The following is a 27670-nucleotide window of genomic DNA, read 5'->3' as shown; positions in this document are numbered from 1 at the left end:
ATCACCAACGCTGACTGTCAGTGAAATTTGTGCCAAATGTCACATCAAAATATTCAGTGTTTTGTATACGTCTGTCTTTCTGAAGTATTAAAAGTACAAACGACGATTTTTACAATGAGTGAAATTAATCAACAAAGAAGTTCCATTAGGTTTTGTGTGCGGAATCAAATTTCTGGTGCCGAAACGTTTAGAATGCTGCAAAAGTGCTTCGGTGATAATTGTATGTCACGAGCAAGTGTTTTTGATTGCTACAAATTGTTCAAATAGGATCGAGAACGCGGTGACGACGAACCACGTCCAGGACGGCAGTTTTGACAGTTTTGTTTTATTATCAAGAAGTGGTACGCTCCGAATTCCTTCCGACCGGCCAAACTGTCAACAACCAATACGAGGCTATTCGTAAAAGGGGCCAAAATTGTGGGCCGATAACGCTTGATTTTTGCATTATCGCATACTGCATTGTTTCTTCGTCAAAAATTCTACCAATATCGGTCAGCAACCACAGTATTTGTCTGATTTAGCTCCGTGTAACTTCTGGCTATTCAGTGAACTCAAACGACCGCTCCGGGGGAAACCGTTTTGAGTCAATTGAAGACATCAAACGTGAATCGCTACGCCCATTTAAGGCTATTCCGGAAATCGACTATTTTGAACTATGAACAAATACATATTGAATGATAATTATAGTTTGGGTCCCGGCTCATAGCCAAACGTGGTGCTATTGAGGGTGAAATTTATGAGACATCGATTGCTTTTAACGAATTCTATAGCGCGTCTCGCCAAAGAACACTTGCCAGCTGGCAAGCTTCTTGGGATAGAGATGATCTGGGTCGGTGGATGCATTCAATTATTCATAAAATATCGACAAAGGCATGGGTCAGGGGACAGGATGTGAGTAGAGATTTCATTTGTGTGATGTCCAGACTCATGTCCAATCACTACGCGTTAGATGCACATCTCCTTCGAATTTGAATTTCTGTGACTTTGGACATGCGTGGAGTATCGTGATGTCAGATCTCAACTAATAAATTCCTTGTGTACCCAAGGTAGACCATCCAATGTCCCAGTTCGAGACATTCTTGCTTTTCGTGACCTTTCTTACATGAAACTTCTTTATCATTTCATAAAGACAATTGAAGTTTCAAGTTATTAATTGACTCTGCATTAGTTTATCCAATAGCAAAATTTAAAAAAAAAACCCTTCTTAATCCACCTAGTGGTGTGATAATGCCTTTCTCTTCTTTCATTACAGTCTCATGAAAATGTATTTCATAATTTTATTAAATAATTTCGGATACTAATTTCGAAACTAATAGATTCAGATTGATTCGAGTAGTTCACAAAAGCATGCTTCAGTGTTTATGTCACACAGTCAGCATCATTTTTCCAAATTAGTGCTTGACATTTGCGTTGCCTATTTGTAATCAGTAAAGCTAATCTTAAAAAAGCCTTCTTAGTCCACTTAGTGGAATTTTCATATATCTTGAAAAATCACCATAGGGGGGAGTACATGAAATTTTCGAAATCGAAAAAAAATTTTTGATGCCAAAAGGCTTAGAATTGCATGAAACGTCGAGATTTATTGTCATCTCGAAAAAAAAAATTTTTTTAAAGTCGCTTTTTTGGGACTTAGAAAAAATATGAAATATGAAAAAATCGACTTTTTGGCACTATGAAAATTTTTCTAAGTCCCAGAAAGTTGATTTTTTCAAAAAATTCAAATTTTAATTCAAAAAAATCGATTTTGGAAATTTCATGTACTCCCCCCTATGGTGCTTTTTCAAGATCGAAAATTGTAAAACCTTTACCACCGGGCAGCACCCCTTAAGCATGTCCGATTTAGGTCAAATTTTGCAAGAAGGCTTTTTTCGAGGTGCTTAAATTATTGAGCACTAGAACTTAACGAAAATAGAGGTGATCCCAAAATTTTGGCACCCTTATATATATAAGAGCGGTAAAAATCAACGTGTTTTGTCGGTTACGTCACTTATACAATCATATCTCCGGAACCAAAAGTCACAGCCATTTGATCTTCGAACTTGATCAATGGCCCGACAGTAGCTTTCAAACGAGCCCAAGTTTGTTCAAATCGGTTCAGCCATCTCTGAGAAAATTGTGCGCGTTCAAATATCTTCGAAAAGTGCACACACATACACACACACACACACACACACAGACATTTTCCGATCTCGACGAACTGAGTCGAATGGTATATAACACTATGGGTCTCCGAGGCTCCGTTCGAAAGTCAGTTTTTCAAGCAATTCTAATACCTTTCTATAGAGAAAGGCAAAACAAAAGATCGGTAGCAGCAGCACGACTTGAACCGAGAAGAATTAGATCACAAGCACATCGGTTACTCGACTGAACCACAGAGCTCATATCTGTTCATTGAATAATTCATAAATATAAATCCATACAGCGACACTTGGTAGCCGACTACAAATTAAACTAGGAGCGTGTAAAATTCTGTGTGAGTGCAATATTGCGTCATTTGAAAAATAAAGTAGTTGTGAATTGTATCGTATGTAGAATTCTGTCACCTGTAAAATTCATTTTTTTTCTGTGATTATATGAGGATAAGAATTCTATGTAAAAGTGATCCTACGGCGAAGAAAAACTTATGTAAATTGCCTTAAGAAATAAACGTATTTATGGAAAATTATGAACAAAGTCTTACTATTTTTTGCACACAGTTAGGATAGCAGATATCTTGGGTAATTCCTTGACATCAGGGATTACAACTCGTTTTAAATGATTTCATTTAGCCTTTTTCTAACAGAAGGATATAGAATTGCTAAAGAAAGATTCTTTTTTTCCTGTAGCCCACATACCATTCGCCTCTGCTCGACGGAATCAGAAAATGTCGCCAGTGTGTGAGTGAATTTATGTGTGTGCAGTTATTCAGGGATTTATCTTAACGGACAGTTCGAAAAAAATTGGTGATTTTACATTTTCTAAAATTTATATTCAAGAACATGTTAAATAGTGTGATTTGAAAATCACATGGTATGAAATCTAATGAAATAAAAGAACAAAAGATCGAATGCAACAGCGCGACTACAACCGAGGAACATTGGATCAAAATCACGTCAGTCAATCGACTGAACAACCGAAGCACATATCTTTTTTCTGTGCGCTCTATTTTCTTGGAGATGGCTGAATCGATTTCAGCACATGTAGACTCGTTTGATAGCCACTGAAAGTCATCGACTGAATTCGAAGATCAAACAGCTGTGACTTTTGGTTCCGGAGATATTATGGTAGAAGTGACGTAGCCGACAAAACGCTTTTGTTTTTTTACCGCGCAAGTCTCTCGGAGATGGCTAAACCGATTTTAGCAAGCTTAGGGTCGTTTGAAAGCTACTATTGGGCCGTTGATCAAGTTCGAAGATCAAATGCCTGCGTTTTCTGTTTCCGGAGATATGATGGTACAAGTGACGTAACCGACAAAACACGTTGATTTTTAACACTTTTATATATACAAGGGTGCCAATATTTGGGGATCACCTCTAATTTCGTAAAGCGCTAGTGCTCAAAAGTTCAATCACCTCAAAAAAAGTCCTCATTCAAAATTTGAGCTGAATCGGACATAGGTAATGGGTGCTGCCCGGCGGTTAAAGTTTGAAATTTTCGATCTGGAAAAGGCACCATAGGGGGAAGTACATGAAATTTCCGAAATCGGAATTTTTTTTTGATGCCAAAAGTTATAAATTGCATGAAACGTCGATATTTAGTGTCATCTAAAAAAAATATTTTGAAAACATCGACTTTCTGGGACTTACAATTGTTTTTTCAATGTTGCTCATAATCATAATAATATTACTTAGTTGTCTATTCTGAGCTGTTTCAGAAATATTTTCAGCAATCCAAGGACTTCTGTGAATCACGAGTATGAAGCGGGAAAATTAAGTTCGTTAGTGTATTTTGATACTCTGGTAGATCTTAAGGTCTGAACTCCAGGTAGTTTTTGGATGAACAAGCACTTCTTCATAATTCATCACAATGATCCCATGAAATGAATGTGATATCACAAGTATGGATCACTAAAAAGAAACTCACTACTATCATCTGTCTCATTGGTAGACCAATATTCTGAGGAAGTTTTGGATGGCCAAGAACTTCCACAGACATTATCACAGTATGTCAAACAGTACTACGAGCAACATGGACTCCACGAATGAATCAAGGCCACTAAATTATAGAAAAATTGATTTTGGTGCTTTACTTGAATTCTTGCAAAACGTTAACTGGAGTGCTTTGCAAGATATCGACAACGCAAATGAAATGGCATCTTTTACTCAGTGGTTAAGTTCAAATTTGCCTTTTGTAAAACGGCCAATAAGTCCTCCTTGGAGCACAGCTTTGCTTCGTAAATTGAAACGAATTCGAAATGCTTGGCAGCGCAAACATCGTCGCTGGAAAAGCGCTGAAATAAAACGAATGTTCAAAAGTTCCAGTGAAAACTATCGCAAATTAAACGCGGGGTTGTACAAATCCTACGTTATGCGGGTTCAAACTGATCTTCGTCGGAATCCCAAACATTTCTGGACTTTTGTAAACTCGAAACGTAAATGCTCATCAATTCCTTCAAAAGTTTGTCTCGATGGTGCTGAATCCAGGTCATCCTTGGAGTCATGTGATCTGTTTGCAAAGTTCTTTGCTTCGGTGTTTGCAGAAAAAACAGCCTCCGGTATCGATGCGGAGACCGCCGCGGTGGATGTTCCTGGGAATTTAGTGCACATTGACACATTTTTGGTTTATCCCGATATGATTGTTGCCGCAGCGAAGAAGTTGAAACGATCGTTCTCGGCCGGACCAGATGGCATACCTGCAGCGGTGTACAGTCATTGCGCTTCTGCTTTAGCTGATCCTTTGTGCACTATATTTAACAAATCATTTGAGCAAGGTATTTTTCCGATGACTTGGAAGCAGTCTTTCATGTTTCCTGTATACAAGAGCGGTGATCGTACAAATGTTAGAAATTATCGAGGCATAACCAATTTATCAGCTGCATCTAAACTGTTCGAAATAATTGTGAGCACTGAGGTACTTTTTCGTACTAAAAATTACATCTCTATTGATCAGCATGGATTTATGCCTGGTCGTTCAGTCAGCACGAATCTCTTAGATTTCACTTCCAGTTGTTTTTCGAGTTTGGAGAATAAAGTACAAATTGATGCAGTATACACTGATCTGAAAGCAGCTTTCGACCGAATTGACCACCGAATACTCTTGTGCAAGATATTGCGGCTGGGCGCCACACAAAAGTTTACTGACTGGCTACGCTCTTACTTATGTGGTAGAGTCCTGCGAATTAAGCTCGGCTCTTGTGTATCATCTTCGTTTTCAAATTTATCAGGAGTTCCTCAAGGCAGCAATATGGGTCCACTTTTGTTTTTGCTGTTCTTCAACGATGCTTTTTCGGTGCTTGGAGTTGGCTCCAGATTAGTATATGCCGATGATTTGAAATTATATCTTGAAGTTCGCTCTATTGACGACTGCATCCGGCTTCAAAAACTTCTAGATACATTTGTCGCCTGGTGTCGTAGAAACTGGTTGATTGTCAGCATTTCAAAATGCCAGGTCATAACGTTTCACCGTATACTGAACCCAATTCGATTCGACTATGCAATTGATGGACAAACGCTCCAGAGAGTTGACCATGTTAATGACCTTGGTGTTTTGTTAGATGCCAAACTTACCTTCAATCTGCATCGTTCATCTATAATTTCAAAAGCAACACGGCAACTACGTTTTATTGCAAAGATCGGGCGGGACTTCAAAGATCCGTATTGTTTGAAGGCGTTATATTGCTCTTTGGTTCGTCCAATACTGGAAAATTCTAGCGTAATTTGGAGTCCTTATCAACTTACATGGAACTTACGGATTGAGCGCGTTCAGAAACGATTTGTTCGTCTTGCTCTAAGAAACCTTCCCTGGCAGACCCCGCTTGATCTTCCACCATACCACGATCGCTGTCGACTGATCGGACTCGACTCATTGGAACGACGCAGGAAAATTCAGCAAACTACTTTCGTGGCAAAACTGATCAACGGGAATATCGACTCACCGAAGATTTTGTCTCAACTCGATTTTCGTGCTTCACAACGATCACTGCGCTCTACCAGTTTATTTCAGCCGAGATTTCATCGAACGACGTTCGGGTATTACGAACCGATAACATCATGCTTAAGGACATTTGGCACCGTTGAACACCTTTTTGAATTTGATGAACCATCACACAAATTCGTGCAGAAAGTACAGCGATCTACAATTTTATGACTTGACTAAACATATTCATTAAGACCATTTTATTGTCAGATGAATAAATTTAATAATAAATACATAAATAAATAAATATACCGCACTCAAAAGTCATACAAAAGTCACCAGTCACGCGTTTATACAATGATTTATTTTTTTCCAGGGAATTCTTGGATATCCACGACTTTACCTAAATTATATGACACCAAACAATTTCGTAATATACATTTCATAAAATTCAATTCACTGAAGCAAGTTGAATTGTTTTGTATACGTATAAATAAAAATTTCCTTCATTTTGCTAAAACTTTTTTTAGGCGATCATCGCGTAAAATCTATCGTATGTGTGTGTGTTTGCAATGGCATAACTTCAGAACTACACAACGGATTGCCACCAAACTTGACATAGGTAATCTTCAGAGATGGCCATAAGGTCATTTTAAGGGGGAGAGTGTGTAGCAAGAGCCCCTAACAGAGCCACAATAAATTTATCTTATTTGGCGAGTATCGACACTTTTTGAAGACCTTAAATACTTCTTAAACAACTCAGTTATTGATTTATTAATTTTAGTTTGACGTAAAGCCGCCATGAATAAGTTCAGTTTTTGCAATGAATGAGCGGAAATATATATTGGAGAAGCCAAGTGAAAGAAAAACTAACAGAAAAGATGAATTTTTGGAAAAAGATACGCTCAGAGACAGGACTCGAACCTGCGTTCTTATGCATTCCGTGCATACGCGCTACCATTTCGCCACTCTGATATTGTTTTACTCACTCTAAAACGCGAAACAGACATAGTAGCAACGCACATCGAACATGGTCTACATCCTGGCCGTCACCCGACCGATACCTTACATCCAAACATCTTCTCTGTCCATCAAACACTAGTCTTCTCGCTTTATACCTATTTCTCCGATCAAGCATTGAGTAGGAGAGTGTATTTATAATCGCTATAGTCTCTGAGCGTATCTTTTTCCAAAAATTCATCTTTTCTGTTAGTTTTTCTTTCACTTGGCTTCTCCAATATATATTTCCGCTCAGTCATTGCAAAAACTGAACTCATCCTGAGGATATTTCTGGGGAGCGGATGTAGCAAATGTATTTAAAAGAGGAATTTAGTGTAAAATTTATCGAATTTTCCACAAAAACGACAGATATTATTTGCACCTCAGAGGTGTTCATAAAGGTAACAACACAAAATATTGCCACCAAAGTTGGAATGAGTAATTCGTGTTGTTCATAGGTTGTCATAAATGTATTTAAAAGGGTATTTTGGAGGTGTAGTAAATGTTTCCTAACAAAAAGAGTATTAGGCAAAATGTTTCGAATTTTACTAACATCGATTTTTTTTAAGAGCAAATATATTTCTGGCAACTGGGAGATAATCATATGAATACTTATATGCTTGAAAAGGTAGCAAATGTATCTAACGACGAAGCTATACAGTCAAATTGTTTGTATATGTCGGTATATTTTCGGTAAGTGACAAGGACAAGAAAAAGCCATTATCACACCACTAGGCGGAATAAGAATGGGTTTTTAAAATAATGGGTTAATTATGATCAATTCTAAAATTGAGCAGAATCAGAGCGGACAATTGTCACTTATTGTCAACGATAGAATCCATTTCAAACATCTTCCTGTCGTTTGTTTATTGTCTCATTCATAAATGATCGCATTCAAAGCTAACGAAGAGAGACTGAGCTTTCTCGTCTTCCACTTCTACAAAAGAGAGTATCAATGCCAACGTCATTTGCTTTTCCTACGACGAGAATTTCGATCGAATTTCGATACTCATTCTGTCGTCAATGAAATGTTAGTAAGAATGTCTAAAATATGATAAAACAAAGTGAACACATCAGTTTTCTGTCATTATCGATTCTCGAAGCTACAGTATTTTCACTGAAAACCGAAAGTGAGCGAAAGTGTGAACGAAAGTACATAGTTTTGAAACTATGGTTCCACTTTTGTCGTTAACTGGACAATAGGGTGCCAATATTTCATGAAACGTCAAGGTTTAGTGTCATTCCGAAATTTTTTTTTTGTGATATCGACCGGTACTTAAAACATTTTGAGAGTTCGACTATCTGGGACTCCAAAGTCTAAAAATTTATGTTCACGCCAAACGTCTTAGAATTACATGAAACGTCAAGATTTTATGTTATCTAAAAAAAAAAATTTTTTTCTGAAAAATCTCGACTCTGAGAAATTTTATTTGGTATCGAATGTCTTATAATTGCATGAAACTTTTTTTAATAACACCAGATCTCCACGTTTCATGCAGTTCTAAGATATTTGGCATCAACACAATTTTTTGATTTCAGACATCTGCCAGAGTCGAGATCACAAAAAAATTCTTTTCGATATGACATAAAATCTGAACGTTTCATGTATATCTCAGAGGCTAGGCGTTAAAAATTTCAATTTCGGAAATTTTAAAATTCTCGTAAGTTTCAGAAAATCCATGTTTTCAAATAACAATTTTTAATAACATTAAAAAAATTCCATTTTTAGATATTTTATATACGGGAGGAGGGGGGGGGGGGGGGATCTGGGTAGGGGGGTCAATGGTTATTTTTCAAGATCGATAATTATCAAACTTTAACCACCGGGATGCCCCCTTCCCCATATCCGATTTAGCTTAAATTTTGCATAGGAATTTTTTTGAGGTGCTTAAACTTTTAAGCACTACCGCTTATCTAAATTACAGATCAGTTCGGGTTTACATCTCATCTAAGTCAGTCGACAAACAAAACCGCTTACGTTGGGGACAGAAGAAACCAAGTACAGTATTGTGTAGTGAACAATAGACCTCGAAAATGAGTGAACCAAACGAACAAAAGCTATCGCCGACACAAAAGAATACAATTGTTGTTGACTTCAGGCAGTGCAAAATTCGACCTTCGATACGAGAACTTGAAGGTTTGCTTAAGGAGCAAATGCAGCTGGATATTAAACGTGTACATTTACTTCAATGCAATAAGACGAATAATGTTGTTTACATCCAGTTTTATAAAGAGTTGGATGCAATTCAATTCGCAAAAGACATAACAATGTGCACTATGTGGAACACGAGAACATTAGGTACAACATTCCAGTATATATGGATGATAGTGCTATAGAAGTGCGTGTGCATGATCTTCACTCGAGCGTCACCGATTATTATATTCGCAAAACTATGTCCCAATACGGAGAGATTCTCTCTATCGAAAAAGAAAAGTGGAAGAATTTTTTCCCCGATATTCTAAATGGCGTACGTTTGTTACGCATGCGCTTGAGGAGGCCTATACCTTCTTATTTGATTTTTGGTCAAGATACAAGAAATCCGTGCAAATCACTTGTTACCTATGACAATCAGATGGCCACATGTCAATATTGTCAAAAAGCTGTTCACTACGGTAAGCCATGTGATAAACTGGACAAGGAGACAACTACACCAAAGGACAACAGTGCTTCCGTCACACCAACCCAAAGCAACCCCAGTACACCTGTAACAGTTACCAACAACAGTGAAGCATCCCCTTCAACGGAACCATCCAACGTATCCCCTGTAGAACAGAGTGCATTAGCTGCAGTGAACAACTTACCATCCAACCAACCAGCAACTGCAAACAATGTACAACAAGGCTCATCTCCACTAACTAGCAATGAAACCAACAACAATACCATCGATGTGGCAATGGATGACGAGACGAGCCACGAACGAAGTGCCCCTCAATCCTTGCAGGAGGGAAATGGAAGATCCTCTTCCCCTAGAAAAAGGTTGACAACGAGATTCAACTCAAAAAAAAAATTATTTAAAAAATCGGCTCAATCGGCCACGTAAAGCTTGTACGCAAATAGGCCTGAATAAAAAATATCTTTTAAATAAAAAAAATAAAAATTACAGATGACCCTAAAATATTTTTACTCTACTGGAAATGCACCTCGTTCGTTTAAAATGCAAGTGCAGCTGAGAGTGATATTTATTTTTCGTCATTATCGTCTACTTTGATTCAATGACAATGACTTATTGGCTCTGGCCAGGATCACTTCACGGAGAACCGTTTCGCCGAGAGTAGTTTCGCAAAACACAAAGATAATTTAATATACGTAACGGAACAATCTTGCTCTGTAGAAATGGTATTTTTTTTTCCTAAACAATTTTCTGTATGCAGCACTTTGTTTTGGATGTAATTTTTCATTGAATGACTATAACTAGATTACATTTGGAGTAAAATCGGCTTAGAATGTAATACTTTCATGGGCAAAATCAAGTCAAGTCGATATTGAGATGACTTCCAAGCAAGAAGAGCTTCGACTAAACATTATGGGTACGGTCTTGGAAAATCCAGGTCATTATCAGGAGACCCAGACGAACCCAGCGAAGAGTTGAAATTGGAAGAAAAGTTAAGTAATGCAACCCCATGAACCTATTTCGATTCAGAACCATCTGTTTCACCATGTGCCGAACCGATCCAATAAGTCGAATACCGCGCCAGGAGTATGTACCGCGAGTAGTTGGTGTATCCGAAATGCATCGTAATGGACTACGAAACTAACATTACAGCGAACGTCAAGCAGTTTCCCGGTCTGTAGGTTTTTGGTCGGAAAATTTCGTCTGTATGTTCTAGAAAAAAAAGTACAGGTGTGTAATGTCAGACACATAACTGGATGTCGTGAATACGAATAAAACTGACACTCGTTCTTTATACTTCCGAATATCAATTAGTTGATCGATTGTGTTGATTGTGCAAGCTTTCCCACTAGAATTTGAAACGATACACCCAAACTACAGTACAGATTAGTTACATCAAACATTCGGACACACAAATATTACAAAATAAGCAGTATAATTCTTTATGATAAAATAATTTTAATTTTCGATTTACAAAGAAGCAATCTTTATAGTTCTTTAGGTAACATTTAAAGCCATTAGAAGGGCTGATTTTGCATAATGTTCCACATTGTTGTCCATTTCCCGTTGTATTTTGCTCCAATGCAAACGACCACCAACAGGATGATGTAATCTATCTTCTTCGAAGGGAAACTGGCACTGCGACCTGAGCGTTTGAGGTTTTGTACAACGCTAAAGATCTGCTTTCATTACTAGTGACTGCTGCTCTCGACGATAGAAGTCAACATGAAATCAGGACCTGAGCGTTTGAGGGTTTATGCCACGCAAAAGGTCTGCTTTTATAGACCACTACTCCATCTGACGACTGAAGTCCAAATGAGAGGACGACCTGAGTGTTTGAGGCTTTATACCACGCAAAAGGTCTGGTTTCATTGACGACTGCTCCACCTGACGGCTGAAGTCCTCATAAAAGCATTGCCGACTGCTCCACCTGACGATTGAAATCCAAATGAAAGCATTGCCGACTACTCCACCTGAAGATTTAAGTCCAAATGAAAGCACGACCTGAGCGTTTGAGGTTTGATACCACGCAAAAGGTCTGCTTTCATTTCTTTCAGTAAAGCCAACTGCTCCACCTGACGGCTGAAGTCAATATAAAAGCATTGCTGACTGCTCCACCTGACGACTGAAGTCCAAATGAGAGCACGACCTGAGCGTTTGAGGCTTTATACCACGCAAAAGGTATGCTTTCATTGACGACTGCTCCACCTAACGGCTGAAGTCCAAATGAGAGCACGACCTGAGCGTTTGAGGTTTGGTACCACGCAGAAGGTGCACTCTCCGAAGCTGCTGGTCCCACGACGGGGTTTGAATAACCACACGCGGACTGGGTGTGTTATTTTTGTTACGCTTAGGATTCGCCTTGGGACTAGCTTTTGAGCCTCCCGAGCGGCGTCTACGTTTCGCCATTAAAACTCAACAAACGAACAAACGCGAGAGAACGAAAACACGTCTGATCACGTTCAACTATCGACAAAGAATGACTGAATGCCAATGATCGATTTTTGACCACGATTCCCCTTTTATACGCAGTCAGTTGAAGATATGTTGACTACCTCAAAATCGTCGTCCTTGCGCGAAAAAGCCAAGCAAAAGTAAAGAGTTTTCCGCGTTGTCTTCAAAGTTTGAGAAAACTTAATTTTTGAGTTGTGTGTGGTTATCTCACGCTGTTCAAAATATTATCCTAAATTCCTGATCATATTTTTGATGAAATGGTGAAAGAATTATGTTGCTACCGTTAATACAAGTCGAGATATTCACGATTAAGTTCTGCCCATTCTTCCATATGGCTAATTTTGAAAAGGCACCCCATAGTAAAGTAAGTCGTATTCACGACAAAAAAAAGATCGACCAAATTTGCCAACAAGTACTTGGTGTGTCAGGCAATCTGTAAGTGTGGCAAGTTCAGCAAGCCTTATATAAATACTGGTACCATCGACAGCCAAAAACAAAACGTAAGAATGCCTTCGGTCCCACAAAGGTGACACTCTGTTTTGGTCGGAACTGGTATCATGCCATTACGGGAGACCGGCGTACCGGAGTTGTTGAAACAACCGCTGCTGTTTTTGAACCGAAGGAGTCAAATCTGCTAAACTTCGCCCAAAAGAAAAATTTTGAACGATTTAGAGGGGTGTAAGCTCCGGAAAATAAGAAAGATCTTCAAAAAACGATAAGGATTTCAAAAAATAATGGATGAAAGTGTGTAAGAAAGATGGCGCAAGCGCTGCACAGGATTTGATGGGTAGTATTAAGTTCAAGGAGCAGGATTTTAGCCTAGAAGCGGAGGTTGAATAAACTATTTTTGCAGAAACCAAAGCAGTTGTGTGTTTATTTGTTATTTGATAGCTTCAAAAATATCCGACTTAAAATTGTTTTTACGTAGCTATTTTTATTTGTTGCATTTTTTTTACCTAAATACGTCTTACTTTACTATGGGGTTACAATTTACAATTGTTACGTTACAATTGCGCAAGTGAAGCATTGAAAGTTCGCAAAATTCACACAATCAATCAACTAGTACGTACCATTATCGATATTCGGAACTGTGGAAAAAACATGTCTTTTTTTTTTGTTTTCACTTCAGCTAGTTATAACGCTGACATTACCCACCCGCCTTTTTCCGAGTACCGTATTTATAGCATGAAAAAGGTGTCAAAAAAGGTGCTGATAATCGATTTCGCACTCTGAAAAAATATACACCAAGAACTTTTGACTTTAATATACACCAGCTTCCTGAAATGCTCACCGCCTGCAAGTTTTCAACGGTGTACAGCCAGCAGTTCGTCCGAGGTGTGAAAATTCATCGGCCAGGTCACTAATCACCAGTTGATGATCAGATCACCGTTTTGTGGTGCACTAGAGAAACAATTCCATCGATCCGTGCGAACTCCGCCGTTAGCGGAAGCATCGATCAGAGCGGACATTGTTCGCTGTACGCACAGATAGGCAAATGTTGAATCAAAGTAACTAGTAACACCTGAATTAGTGGTACTTTCACATATGCACAAGTTTGAGGGAACAACATCTTGTCGATTTTGAAATATAAACGAAAGGTCCTGACTTATCGAATATGTCCCTAAAAAAAAACTCATTACAATCGCGACTATGAGACTTGCAGTCTTCAAAATCATTCAATCCTGAACGACAGTAAACTGCTCAACAACAGAACTACGTCGATTCCCACTTGAAGAATATGACTTCCTCGTTTGTTCGATTCTGGAGGCCGCAGAACAAGCCCAAACCATACGATTTCTTGGTCCATCGTCTAACAGAAGGCCTCCAAACCCTTGGTGGGACAAAGAGTGCTCAGATGCTAAGCACGCGAAACAAAATGCTTTCAAGACGTTTTTAAAACGAGGAGGAGGAACACCTCAGAATTTTGAAAATTTCTTGACTTTAGAAACCAAGTACAAGAGCATACTTCGGACCAAGAAATGTAGCTATTGGAGACATTTTGTCGAAGGTTTGTCAAGAGGAACCTCAATGAGCACTCTTTGGAATACGGCCAGACGAATGAGGAATCGTAACGTAGGAAATGAGAGTGGAAATACTCGAACCGATGGATATTTGATTTTGCGAGGAAAGTTTGTCCAGATTCTGTTCCTACGCATAGCATTATAAGAGAATCTTTTCCAAATAATGGGTTCATTGATAGCCCCTTTTCAATGATTGATTTTTCCATAGCACTCATGTCTTGTAACAATAACGCTCCTGGGTTGGACAGAATTAAATTCAACTTGGTGAAGAATCTGCCCGACCTCGCAAAAAGACGTTTGTTGGAATTGTTTAACAAGTTTCTTGAGCAAAATATTGTTCCACCTGACTGGAGGCAAGTGAAAGTTATCACCATTCAAAAGCCGGGGAAACCAGCTTCCAATCACAACTCATATAGACCCATTGCGATGTTGTCCTGCATCGGAAAATTGTTCGAAAAAATTATTCTACGACGTCTCGACACTTGGGTCGAGACGAACGGGTTGTTGTCAGATACTCAGTTTGGTTTCCGTAGAAATAAAGGGACTAATGACTGCCTTGCATTACTTTCGTCTGACATCCAAATTGCCCTCGCTCAAAAGCAACAAATGGCATCTGTATTTTTAGACATTAAAGGAGCATTTGATTCAGTTTCCATTGATGTTCTTTCAGACAAGCTCCACCAACATGGACTTCCACCGGTTATAAATAATTATTTGCACAACCTTTTGTCAGAGAAACGCATGCATTTTTCACATGGCGATTTGGCAACATTCAGAATTAGCTGCATGGGTCTACCGCAAGGATCATGCCTCAGTCCGCTCCTTTATAATTTTTACGTGAATGACATTGACAGCTGTCTAGTAACCCCATGTACACTAAGACAATTGGCAGATGATGGCGTGGTTTCAGTTACTGGACCCAAAGCTATTGATCTGCAAAAACCATTGCAAGATACCTTAGATAACTTGTCCGTTTGGGCTGTTCATCTGGGTATCGAATTCTCTGCGGAGAAAACAGAGCTGGTCGTCTTTTCACGAAAGCATGATCCCGCGCAGCTTCAGCTTCATATGATGGGAAGAATGATCCAACAGGTTTTGACTTTCAAATACCTCGGGGTGTGGTTTGATTCCAAATGCACGTGGGGAGGACACATTAGGTATCTGATAACAAAATGCCAACAAAGAGTAAATTTTCTTCGAACAATAACAGGATCTTGGTGGGGTGCTCATCCAGAAGATCTAATAAAATTGTATCAGACAACGATACTTTCAGTGATGGAATATGGATGCGTTTGCTTTCGTTCCGCTGCAAACTCTCATATTATCAAATTAGAGCGAATTCAATATCGTTGTTTGCGAATTGCTTTAGGGTGCATGCATTCGACACATACAATGAGTCTTGAAGTTCTGGCGGGAGTTCTTCCATTGAAAGATCGTTTTTGGGAGCTTTCATCGCGACTGCTAATAAGATGTGAGGTACTGAATCCCCTGGTTATTAATAACTTCGAAAGGCTAGTTGAGCTTCAATCTCAAACAAGATTCATGACAGTATATTTTAACCATATGTCACAGGAAATCAACCCTTCCAGATATATTTCTATCCGTGTCAGCCTCCTAAATGTCCCTGACTCAACTTTATTTTTCGACACATCCATGCAGCGCGAAGTGCGTGGAATCCCGGAACACCTACGCTCGATGGAAATCCCAAAAATATTTACAAGTAAGTTCAGGCATATTGACTCTGAGAAAATATTTTACACGGACGGATCACGAATTGAAGAGGCTACTGGGTTTGGTATGTTTAACAATAATGTTTCGGCCTCATTTAGGCTTCAAGAACCTGCATCTGTTTATATAGCACAGTTAGCAGCAGTTCATTATAGTTTGAGTGTAATCGTCACATTATCTCCAAACCATTATTTTCTTTTCACAGATAGTCTGAGTGCAATTGAAGCTATTCGCTCAAACGCTGCTTGCCAAAATGAACCTTTTTTCTTGGGCAAAATAAAACAGTGCCTGAACGTCATATTGAATAATAATTATCAAATCACAATAGTTTGGGTTCCGGCTCATTGCTCCATTCCAGGCAATGAAAGAGCCGATAGTTTAGCCAAACGTGGTGCTATTGAGGGTGAGATTCATGAGAGACCGATTGCTTTCAACGAATTCTATAGCGCGTCTCGCCAAAGAACACTTGCCAGCTGGCAAGCTTCTTGGGATAAAGATGATCTGGGTCGGTGGATGCACTCAATTATTCCTAAAATATCGACAAAGGCATGGTTCAGGGGACTGGATGTGAGTAGAGATTTCATTCGTGTGATGTCCAGACTCATGTCCAATCACTACACGTTAGATGCACATCTCCTTCGAATTGGACTTTCCGAGACTAATCATTGTGCTTGCGGCGAAGGTTACCGCGATATTGACCATGTTGTTTGGACATGCGTGGAGTTTCGTGATGTCAGATCTCAACTAATAAATTCCTTGCGTACCCAAGGTAGACTATCCAATGTCCCAGTTTGAGACATTCTTGCTTGTCGTGACCTTTCTTACATGAAACTTCTTTATCATTTCATTAAATCCATTGGAGTTCCAATTTAAATTTTATTTTATGTTAGACTGTTTTCTCTTCCATGAGTTCAACCAATAGCCAACTATAGGATGTTGAATATAAGTGGTGAACTGATACAAACAAACCTGAAATAGTTATAAGATCATGTACAAAATAAATGTATTTTATTTAATGTAATTTAAAATAGCAACTCGCTTGATAAAAACAGTGTTTAGATTAACTAATGAGTACCAACATACTAATATGATATTCGAAATGTATTAGGTTTAAACTACTATGTATTGTGGATGCCACGGCGAAAAAAAAAACTTATGTATATTGCCTATGAAATAAACGTATTTATGAAAAAAAAAAAGAACTACGTCGCTCATCCCGCAAAGTACGGCTATGATATGAATTTTTTTCTCTTTCTACTAAATATCCAGTAAATGTCGATAGGGAAAACAACAACGGTTGATGATAAAAGTTCTGACAAGAATCAGATTTCAGCTGAGCAAACACGAGAAAAAAAAGAGCAGAGAACATAATGGAAAGCTTCCTATCGGCTGTCCTCATTAACTGAACGGCGAGGAGAATGATTCGATAATTGGCCACAATCATGTAAATTCATTAATTCCGGGCCAAAAATATGCAGCTAATAAATCAAAAATTCATTAAGCATATGCAGATTGATGGTGTACCAAATTCAATATGCTGTTATTTTCACTGATTTAATGGCATTCAATGCTTCGGGATCCTGTTAATTATTGGAACATAAATCCATATTTTTGAAATTTAATCTTCTGAGGGTGTCAGTCAATATTAATCAATATTAATTTCTGGATATTTAGTTAAATTGGTGAGTGCGGTAGAATACTATTTTACAACGATTTTTCGAAGTAAATGCCTTTAGCAAGAACTTTAAGTCAGTTTCGGCCAAACATGTCAAAGAACATTATTCCGGTTTGAAATGTTAGACCGAGAGTATTAACTACCCGAAAATACGTCTAAGCTTCCTGCATAAGAACATGCATCAGATGCTATCATCTGCGTTAGCATGTCTGTCATCAGCTCGATTAATGCAGCGACATAAACAAAAGTAGCGTGAATAAAATTCGACATGCCAATCATGATAATGCCTGGTGCAAATATTGACGCTCGTGTGCTCGCGCTCCGAGTGACAGATGAGATTTCGACGAGAACAGACACCTTGAGTTATGAATGTGGCGAAAACAGTTAGTTAAATAAATATCTGCTTTGAGTCAATTACCGGTTTGCTGTGCTGCAATAGATACATGTTAGACAAATGCATATGACCGAATGATCCGCCGGCCAGGGCTTCATGGCGAGGAGTATTTTAATTTCTAATTAACATTCAACATTCTAAGCGATTGCAGTAGCTTCGCTACAGAGTCAGTTTATGAGTGAATAAATGTTTACACTTTTTTTTATTGTTTTATTGTTGACAGTGACTCAAAGGAAGATTTATTCTAAGGAAATTGGATTCGTTAGTGTGCCACATATAGTCAAATCTAAAATACTAAAGTACAACTATCTCCAGTAAAATTGTGTGAGCAACAGTACGCTATCGAACTGAGTAAAAGAAAAGACAAAAAAAATTTTGTCCACAACCAATTAAGCCAACTGTATCAAACATGAAAGTTTTACTTACAAATCTCACGGTTCGTTGAATACTCCCCTAAACTCGTACCTTCTTCGGTGTCAAACGAGCATTATTTTCAAAAGTGCGTTTCACTGTTCGATAAACCGTTTTCTGAGAATGAGCTTAAAGTTGCCTATTCCTTCTTACGTTATCTTCAGTTAGGGCGATAGGTTTCCTAGAAAATCGCAAGTTTCCTATGAAAATCAGCTGGCCGCAAATCAATATTTCTTGTTCGACAGAAACCATGAAAAATAATTGTAAAATTATTGGTGAAACCATGTTTTGACGTCTTTCTTTACTATGCCCACCTGGGTGCATTGTCACAACACGATACTGTAACGGAATTACTCCAGATTTAATTTCTTAATAATTTTTTCCCTGTTTCAGTATTTTCTTCAGTTCTTCCACAAAACGAAAGGAAGAAGGTGTAACATTGTTGATAATTGATGAATAGGTCCAAACACAAAAAACAAAAACTAACCGGATCTATTAAAGACCCTGTTGCACGTTTACTAGCATCAGTCTATGATAATCCAAGAACGGAGACACATCGAAGGCGCAGGCCTCAACCTATGTCAAGACAATGAAACCCGGCATTATTCAACTGGTGCTTCAGTCAATGACGAATATGAGGCTCCTTTCCTGAAGCCTGGACGCAGAAAAACAACTAGTTCTAGTTGGATGTTGAAACAAAAGCGATTGCGTCATCCAGCTGCTGGTCGTTAGCATTGGAACAAAATACAACGAACAGTGGACAACGATGGGGACCATTCTACAAAATGAGCTTTTCTAATGGCTCTAAATGTTATCTAAAGAGCTATAAAGATTACTTCTTTGCAAATCGTAGGTAAAAATTAGCAGTTTAGTACAAATTTAGAATAATTTGATTGGCTTTGCGCACTTTTCACAGTGAAAAATTCGCTCCTAACAAGCGTAAATGAATCTAGCATAGAGCTGCATTGCGATCGTTTATTATCGTAGAGAATTCAAAATTCTATATTTGGCTATTTTTGTGCCATAGCCCATTTGTGATGTAACTACAAACGAAATCACGCAAAAAGCGCGCAAGCTCTCAACCACAATTGGTTCAGTTTGGAATAAATTGGCACCGTGAGCAAATATGTTGCGGGACGTTTGCAAAGCCAGTTTCGCTTCAAACAAAAGCGGTTGCGTCATCCAACTGCTGACCTTTTTGCATTGGAAAGCAATGCAACGAAAGGTTAACAACGATGGTAATTATTATACAAAATTAGCCCTTCTACGGGCTATCTAAAGAACTGTAAAGATTACTTCTCTGCAAATCGGAGGTGAAAATCATCAGTTAAAAGTAAATCCAGAATAATTTGATTTGCTTAGTGTACTTTTCGTAGTGCGAACTTCGCACCAACAACGAGAACACAACAACAGAAAAAAAATCATTTAATTGACTCGAAAAACTAAAATCCGAAATGAAGCAATCAACCTCAAAATTCTACATGTTGGCATTTTTGTAGCCGTTAGAACCGCTTTTTTTTTTGGAAAAATATGCAAACGAACTTACGTAAAAGCAAAACCCTTTACAATTGCTTTCGTATTGAATTGATCCGCACTGTGTACAGTTCTGCTGCGGGACGGACGGGAAAATTGAAGCCTTCTGCGCCAGGGAAAAACGAAAGATTTTGATCTTTTGATCTTTTGATGTTCATCGTTCGCACCATTCACAGTGCGGCTTTCGCTTCAAACAAGTGCGGAAAACTCATCAAAGTAATCGAAAATAATCAGCAATAATAAATTTCAACTTAATCATCAGTCACTTATCGAAAAAAAAATCACTTACATCACTATATTGCCGGAAGTGTCAGAAATTTGGTTTTCGAATCCATGATACAATAGTAGCATTCACGTGGGTCTAATATTCTGAAAAATGAGTTAATCAATCTTCGAGGAAATCTAATGTATAGAAAAATAAGTGTCGATTATGTTACTTTTGCTTTTATATCTCCTGAAGTGTCAGCCATTAAATCTACAAAAGCAAAGCTAAGCGTTGATATTACATTTCATTTGCGTAATTTGACTTTCACTTTCAATGGACTTCTCAGCCAATTCATAACGTAAATGATCATTGAATGACTGGTGCTAGGATTCTACACTAAGAATCCTATCAGGTCGGGACACGAACGCCCTATGCATCGAACCGCCTACGCGGACTTGATATTAACCCGGGTAGGTGTAAATAACAAACAAAGGTCAAAATAATAACAAATTTTACCATCATATCTTGGCTTGATGTCTCTGTGTTGTCAGAGTGATACTTGATATTTTCGTGATATTTCATCAAGGGATCAAGACATTGTACAATATCTGTTCAACATCAAAATTAGTTATAATATCTTATTTCGTAATTGATGAGCTATTTCAATTTCATTAAGTAAATTGATCCAGTAGTTTTATCTTCAAATAAAATACCATTGAATAAACTGCATCAGAATCAAATAAGAGAAATACTTAAGATATTACTCTATTCTAAATGCTAGATTATAAAATAACTACCAAATTCATCTTCTATAAATATTTTGTTCTTGGTTTGATATTACAATGACAGAATTTTTCATTTTGTTGCTATTTTCTTATGCAAGCTTTGATATGATTTTTGATATTTTAACTCTTATTTCAAACTAAATAATGTTAATTTCTACCATTGAGATGTTTGATTTTAATGACAGAATTTGGTATTGGTTTGCAAATCACTTCTACCCGGGAAATCTACAAACTTGACCGAAATTCCATTATTAACTTCGAGCGATCTTAAACTTGTTATAATCGGCTTAGCAATTTCCAAGGAAATTGAACAGAGAGAATAAACGTGAATTTTGTCGCTAAGGTCACTTATACCATTATATCCTTGTAACCGGATGTGACGGCCATTTGCACTTCGAACTCAAAAAACAACAAATAGTAACTTTCAAACAAGCTAAAGATTGTTGAAATCTGTTCAGCTATTTCCGAGAAAATATTGCCGTTTGTCGGTTACGTCACTTATATCATTATATCTCTGAAACCAAAAGTGACCGAACTGGATTCACATACCAAGACTTACTTTCAAACTAGCCTAAACTGGTGAAAATCGATATAGTCATCTCGGAGAAATATAAACGGTGAAAAAATATTGCATTTTGTTGCTTACGCCACTTATACCATTATATTCCCGGAACCAGCAATGACAGCTATTTAATCTTCGAAACTAATTCAAAACCTAAGAATATTTTTTAAACAAGCCTTCTTTTCTATTTTTCATTTATACGTTTCGTCTTCAACTCATTACTGCAAAGCAGTTCATGTAGAACTGCCACACCACTCAACTGCTCAACGAAATTCGCTATGCAGACGTTAAGCTCTCTACTTGAGATACTTAAGTTATACCAAGGTGCTGTGTCTTTACTGATGAAATCATCCAGAGGTTTTTACAAGTAAACGGTTTATTCTGAGCGCACATGATTATTTTTGTTATTTGTCTTAACAGTTTTGGCTTTCTAATATAGAAAGCCTAATATGCAACTAATGTGAAAACCGATCTTTGAATCTTGGCCATTCGATTCAGTTTGTTGAACTAAATGACTTGTGTGAGAGAGAGAGAGAGAGAGAGAGAGAGAAAGAGAGAGAGAAAAAGAGCATGTATACATGAACTCACTTTTCTCACTTTAACAAACTTAGGCTCAAATAAAGGGCTCTACTAACCGGAAGTACAGGAATTACTGGTTAAAAACTTCAAAATGGAACTACCCCCTTTTCTACGATTTTCCAATCGATGTTCACATCAAAAGACCAGAATAACCGTAATCCGGAACTTCAGGGAGAAGTGTGTTTAAAATAACGAACCGCTTTTTAGGAGGATGCTGCATGAAACAGAAATAAAAAAAAAATAGTGGCATAAGTAACGTAAACGTCAAACCTCATATCCAAATTTGATTGTGGATCGCTATCGAAGATCATATGGCTGACATTTCAAATTTCGGAGATATTATCTACAAATAGATTATTTTCTTTGGCCACTATTCTAGAAGGTGACCAATGAACAAGTTCAAATGTATGATTGCTGATGCGCTTGGTCCGAGAAATGCTGCCGAGTGTGTTACATAAACGCTGAAGCAAATCAATCCGAATTAATTGGTGCCGAAAAAGAGTACAAACTAGTGTCAGACATTATTCCAATAAAAAGGCAAACAATATTTTAATGAGTATGTGGCGATGAATCAGGAATCAGAACAAATTGGCTCAAATGGCACGTTCCCCTTGATATTTGGAGATTTGTGTTTGAAGAATAGTTTTTTTTTCATTATTATTTATGTCTGCTTGTCGGTCTGATCAGTTGAAGAAGAAACGTATAATTAAAAGAAAACTATTTTTAATCTACCTTGTTGTGCGACAATGCTTTTCTCCTTCATTGAAACATTTTTTGCCTTTTTAGTCAGACAATTACTGACACTAATTTGGGATCATTTTTGTCATCAACTTATTCAGATTGATTCGGATAGTTCAAAAAAGCATGCTTCAGAATTTATGTTACTTATTTTTCAATATTGCTTAGATCAAGCGTATAAGCAATAATACATTTGAACGCGGTCATGAGTCATTATCTGAACTAATTATGTTATACGGTCACTTGTACGATTACTCAATAGTAAACAAAAACATTATGGGTTTCAGAGGCTCCGTTCGAAAGTCGGTTTTTTCAGCTATTGTATTACCTTTCTAAAGAGAAAGGTAAAACTGTCATGTGTGGTCAGTACAAGCAGTATACTTGTAGCCAAAACCCCAGATCAAGCCTAAGGGTGAAGCCAGAGAGAAAGCGACGCGCGGTGCGAAGCGAAGCAATGCGAAACATGACAGATCGCAATGAGTGGCGTGACAAAGTTCCGTTCATTTAAATTCAGCAAGAACGTCAGAGCGAGCACGGTGCGATCAGTCACTAGTCGCTTCGCAACGCATCGAGTTCTCTTTGACATTCATGTCTTTTTTCTGATAAATTTAAACGAACGGAGCTCTGCTGCGCGACATCTTGCGATCTGTCAAGTTTCAAATCGCTTTGTTTAGCGTCGCGTGTCGCGTGTCGTGAACGAATTATGTCTTTCAAATAAGCCAAAAACAAGTAGAAATCTTCACGAAAATTGATCGGATAAAGGTTTGTTTCAGTAGAATTAAGACATATTGAAAAAAATACATATGAATGCAGTTATGTGACGGAAGCCGCGAAAATGTTACCGCAGAGACGGAACTTGAACCCGTGGTTAGCTCATAACGGGGGAAAATGTTTAAACTAGCATATAACACACGAAAACCTGTGTATACCTTTCAGGAGTTCAGGTCTATAACCCAGGTCCAAAATGCAGACCTAGAATGCGAATTCTGATTTTTGCTCAAGAATCCAGGTCCATGTTCTGCAGCTAGGACCAGTATTCAAGTCCAGAATTCGGGCGAACATTCAAGATTCTGGATTTTTTTCAGATTCAAAAACTCTGTCAGGAACTGATCCGGGGTCAGAATTCTGTCCCAGAACCAAAGTCCAATTTCAGAATTCATATCTATAGATCCAGATTTGAGGTCCAGTTTCAGAATTCAGATCCAGACTAAGAATTCCAGTCCAGAAAGTCCCGATTTTAGATTCAGAATTCAGATTCTGCACTCAGATCGCAAATTCATGTTCAGAGTACGGAATCCTGGTCTGGAATTCAAATCTTGGCCTCTAATTCATATACAGAATCCGGGTCCAGATTCAGAATCCAAAGAATTCTGTATCAGTTTCAGAGTACAGAATTAAGATCCATGGTCAGAATGCAGGCTCAGAACTCAGATCCAGAAACCACATCCTTAATCATGCTTCAAAATTTTGGCCCATAATCCAGTCCAGAGTTATGTTTCTGAATCCAGCTTCAGAATCCAAAATTAGGAGCAAGTTCCAGGTTCACGATTCTGATAGATTCCCAGAATCTCTGTCAAATTTTGTTATTAAGGGGAGAGTAAGGTATAACTTGAATCAAAAAATATTTTGTAATTTTTTACGGAGAAACAGCTTTAGCAAATTTATGAAAACATTTTTTTGCATTATAGTGCAACATTTAAGGAATATTAAGTTAAATTTCCGTATATGATTATTGAAAAATAAGGCGGTAACAGAGCATTTTCTAAAACCTCTTTCAAGAATCACGTTGTGCGGTCAACACGACGTAGAGTTATCTGAAATCAAAAATGTTCTTAAATTCACTTACTGTACGAACTATTGATTTGAAATGTTTACACAATATTTTTAAAAATAAGCGATTTTCCGAAACTGTTCATTGCTTATGTATTGCACGATACCCGGTCGAAATCCAGATATACAAGCGGCGTTGAATCCGAACCAAAAACTGATGCGGTACGATACAAAGTAACGTATGTTGAAGGAAGTGGATTCTTTAGTGCCCAGCTTGTAACAGAAACGAAAATCATGCGCTCAATATTCATCAGTAAGATGAAGAATAATGAATGAAGCAGACGCATGATCCACGAGCTGTGCCGAGTACCCTAACATGCTCACATTAAAAGATTGTTAAAACATGGCAGATTACATAGAGGATCTAGTTTACGTGATGATTACCAGGTGAATCCCTAATTAATTTCCGAGCTTCTCAATAGATGGCGTTCTATTATTTGTTTTATTATCAAATTTTGAGTACATGTGCCCTGCACTGTTTTTATTAATTTGTTTATCTAATTCATGATATATATGATAATATTTGTTAAGTAATTAAAAGTAAAAAGTAGTTAATGGATTGCCTGTGAAGCTGTAACTGTGGCATTTTGAACCTCATATCAAACATACACTGACACAAGTGATGTGCGCATAATTTAGCTTTTTTTTAAAATACTATACCGAGTATTAATAAAATGTCTACTAAATTAAAATGATTAGCTCTCATGGGCCAAACTCAGCCTAACCAATTGAGTGCTATATTATTCGATCACGAATTCCCATAAGAACATTGTTGCCAACTATCGAAAATAGCCAACGGTAATGGTTTCCAAGTAGCCCCCTTCTAATTCGATGTGGTCAATTAATAGTTAACCAAATTGATTTCATCGCTTTCTGCACTACCCCATCTACTATTTCAATGAGTCAGATCGTTACTTCGATGGCAATTTGGTCGTTGGAGAAATTGGTCTTTTTTGACGATCCTTACAAGCCATTGATCGATGAGGTCATGGTTATTCCACTGGTCTAACGCCTCACCCAGGCCGCTCGCAAAAAATAGTAAGCAAACTTAAGCCCATTGATAAGAAAACAATCTCAGCTTGTTTTTCACATCTTCTGATATCCTCCGGAATAGAAAACAGTTCAGAAAACGCCTGCTGACGACTACCCACTCGTCGGTCGTTTCCTTAAATCGCTGGACAAACAGACACAGGCACCTCGTATGCAAACAACAATTTCCCATAAAACATAAAACCCACACGCAAAGCCGTCGTCTTGTTGCAAAAATGAGCAAAGCGCACACACACACGGCCGACTCCAGGCTTTCCCTGGAAACTTCACTTGCAACTGTTGTTCGGCTCTGTTCCGGTCCATCCGTACTGCCGCAGATGCTCATCACGGAGCAAACGGTGGTATTCCATTTCCGGAGAAAATTTATATATCCGCTTTGGCAGAAACCACGACGAGTGCGCGTCAAAACAAACACTTCACTTCACACTGTTTATTATCCTGCTGTTGGTGGATGCTTCTGCTGCTGGGAAACTTATCAACGAGAGTAGGCAACTTTCACTATCGCCTGCCAATCTGCCCACTGTCGCCCGAAACATCCTCGGGCGGTCCAGAACGGCATATCACTTCCTGTAACACAACAACTTACTTCATCGAATGAATCCAGGAACAAGCGTAGTCAAGTATCAGATCGTCTGTGAGCGCGCGTCGACGGAAACGGAAAACTGACGGCGAGGAAACGCAACTGCAAACAAGTTCGATGCGACCGTACCGAGGACACACTGTAGACTGACGGCCAATGAGTAGCACTTTCGATGCGATGCTACTCAACAGCCGGGCCACCCTTTCCCCATCACCCACTGGGCGCACTAGAAGTGACTACTTCGATGACAGAGAGCAATTGAGACAAAGAGAGTGAGCGGTTTTGCGGTGCAACATGTTCTACATTGAGTGTTGTTCCGAAGTTGGAGAGTGAGTGTCCTGAACGCTATCAATTGACCGTCCTTTCGGTGCGGCATGCCCGTGACAGACGGAGAAGAGGAACAGCGTGGCGTTTGTTTTGGCGCGTTCCTTGAGTCGAGATGTGTTCGGGAATGTACACAAAAATGCCGGGTGGAATGTTTTGCCGGTCGCGTGCTTTGTTGGGTGGCATTCGCTCTCGCACCGTACAAGCATGTCTCTCACAATTGTTGGTTTGTTTACAGAACTCATTCTCTCGGCGAATCAGCAGACAGGGACTGGAATTTTGTTGTGCAACATCAGCATGCGTTGGATTTGCCAGATGTACCAAGATTCCTTATCATCCAAATTGAATATGATAACTGGTACTGGGTTGAAAACAGACATTTGCAAGAGTACGATGGCTTTATTAGATGGTTGCGAAGCTGTCGTAATGCTGCAGAAGATTCGGAATTCAGCGACGTTAACAAATTCTAGCGACTAGATTTTATTATTCAAATATTAATTTTAAATGGTGTGCTTTAAGATTTGGAAATAGAAGCACCATAAAGTTAATCCATTACTTTATATCTTAATCATCATGCCAATTTATCACTTTATCACTTTATCACTTTATCACTTTATCACTTTATCACTTTATCACTTTATCACTTTATCATTTTATCACTTTATCACTTTATCACTTTATCACTTTATCACTTTATCACTTTATCATTTTATCACTTTATCACTTTATCACTTTATCACTTATCACTTTATCACTTTATCACTTTATCACTTTATCACTTATCACTTTATCACTTTATCACTTTATCACTTTATCACTTTATCACTTTATCACTTTATCACTTTATCACTTTATCACTTTATCACTTTATCACTTTATCACTTTATCACTTTATCACTTTATCACTTTATCACTTTATCACTTTATCACTTTATCACTTTATCACTTTATCACTTTATCACTTTATCACTTTATCACTTTATCACTTTATCACTTTATCACTTTATCACTTTATCACTTTATCACTTTATCACTTTATCACTTTATCACTTTATCACTTTATCACTTTATCACTTTATCACTTTATCACTTTATCACTTTATCACTTTATCACTTTATCACTTTATCACTTTATC

General features: G+C 38.1%; 1 protein-coding gene across 12 annotated transcripts in view; it reads right to left on the bottom strand.

Annotated features, from left to right (window-relative positions):
• LOC131439486 (collagen alpha-1(XVIII) chain) overlaps window positions 1–26345 on the bottom strand; it is an 805709-nt gene extending 779364 nt beyond the window's left edge. For all 12 annotated transcript variants that reach the window (XM_058610552.1, XM_058610559.1, XM_058610551.1 and 9 more), the window contains exon 1: window positions 26217–26345. The gene's annotated coding sequence lies outside the window, so the exon portion shown is untranslated. The remainder of the gene's footprint in view (window positions 1–26216) is intronic.
• Between the last annotated feature and the right edge of the window lie 1325 nt (window positions 26346–27670).

The sequence above is a fragment of the Malaya genurostris genome, chromosome 3, assembly GCF_030247185.1.
Source record: "Malaya genurostris strain Urasoe2022 chromosome 3, Malgen_1.1, whole genome shotgun sequence".
Taxonomy (NCBI): domain Eukaryota; kingdom Metazoa; phylum Arthropoda; class Insecta; order Diptera; family Culicidae; genus Malaya; species Malaya genurostris.
This window is presented reverse-complemented; position numbering and strand designations above follow the sequence as displayed.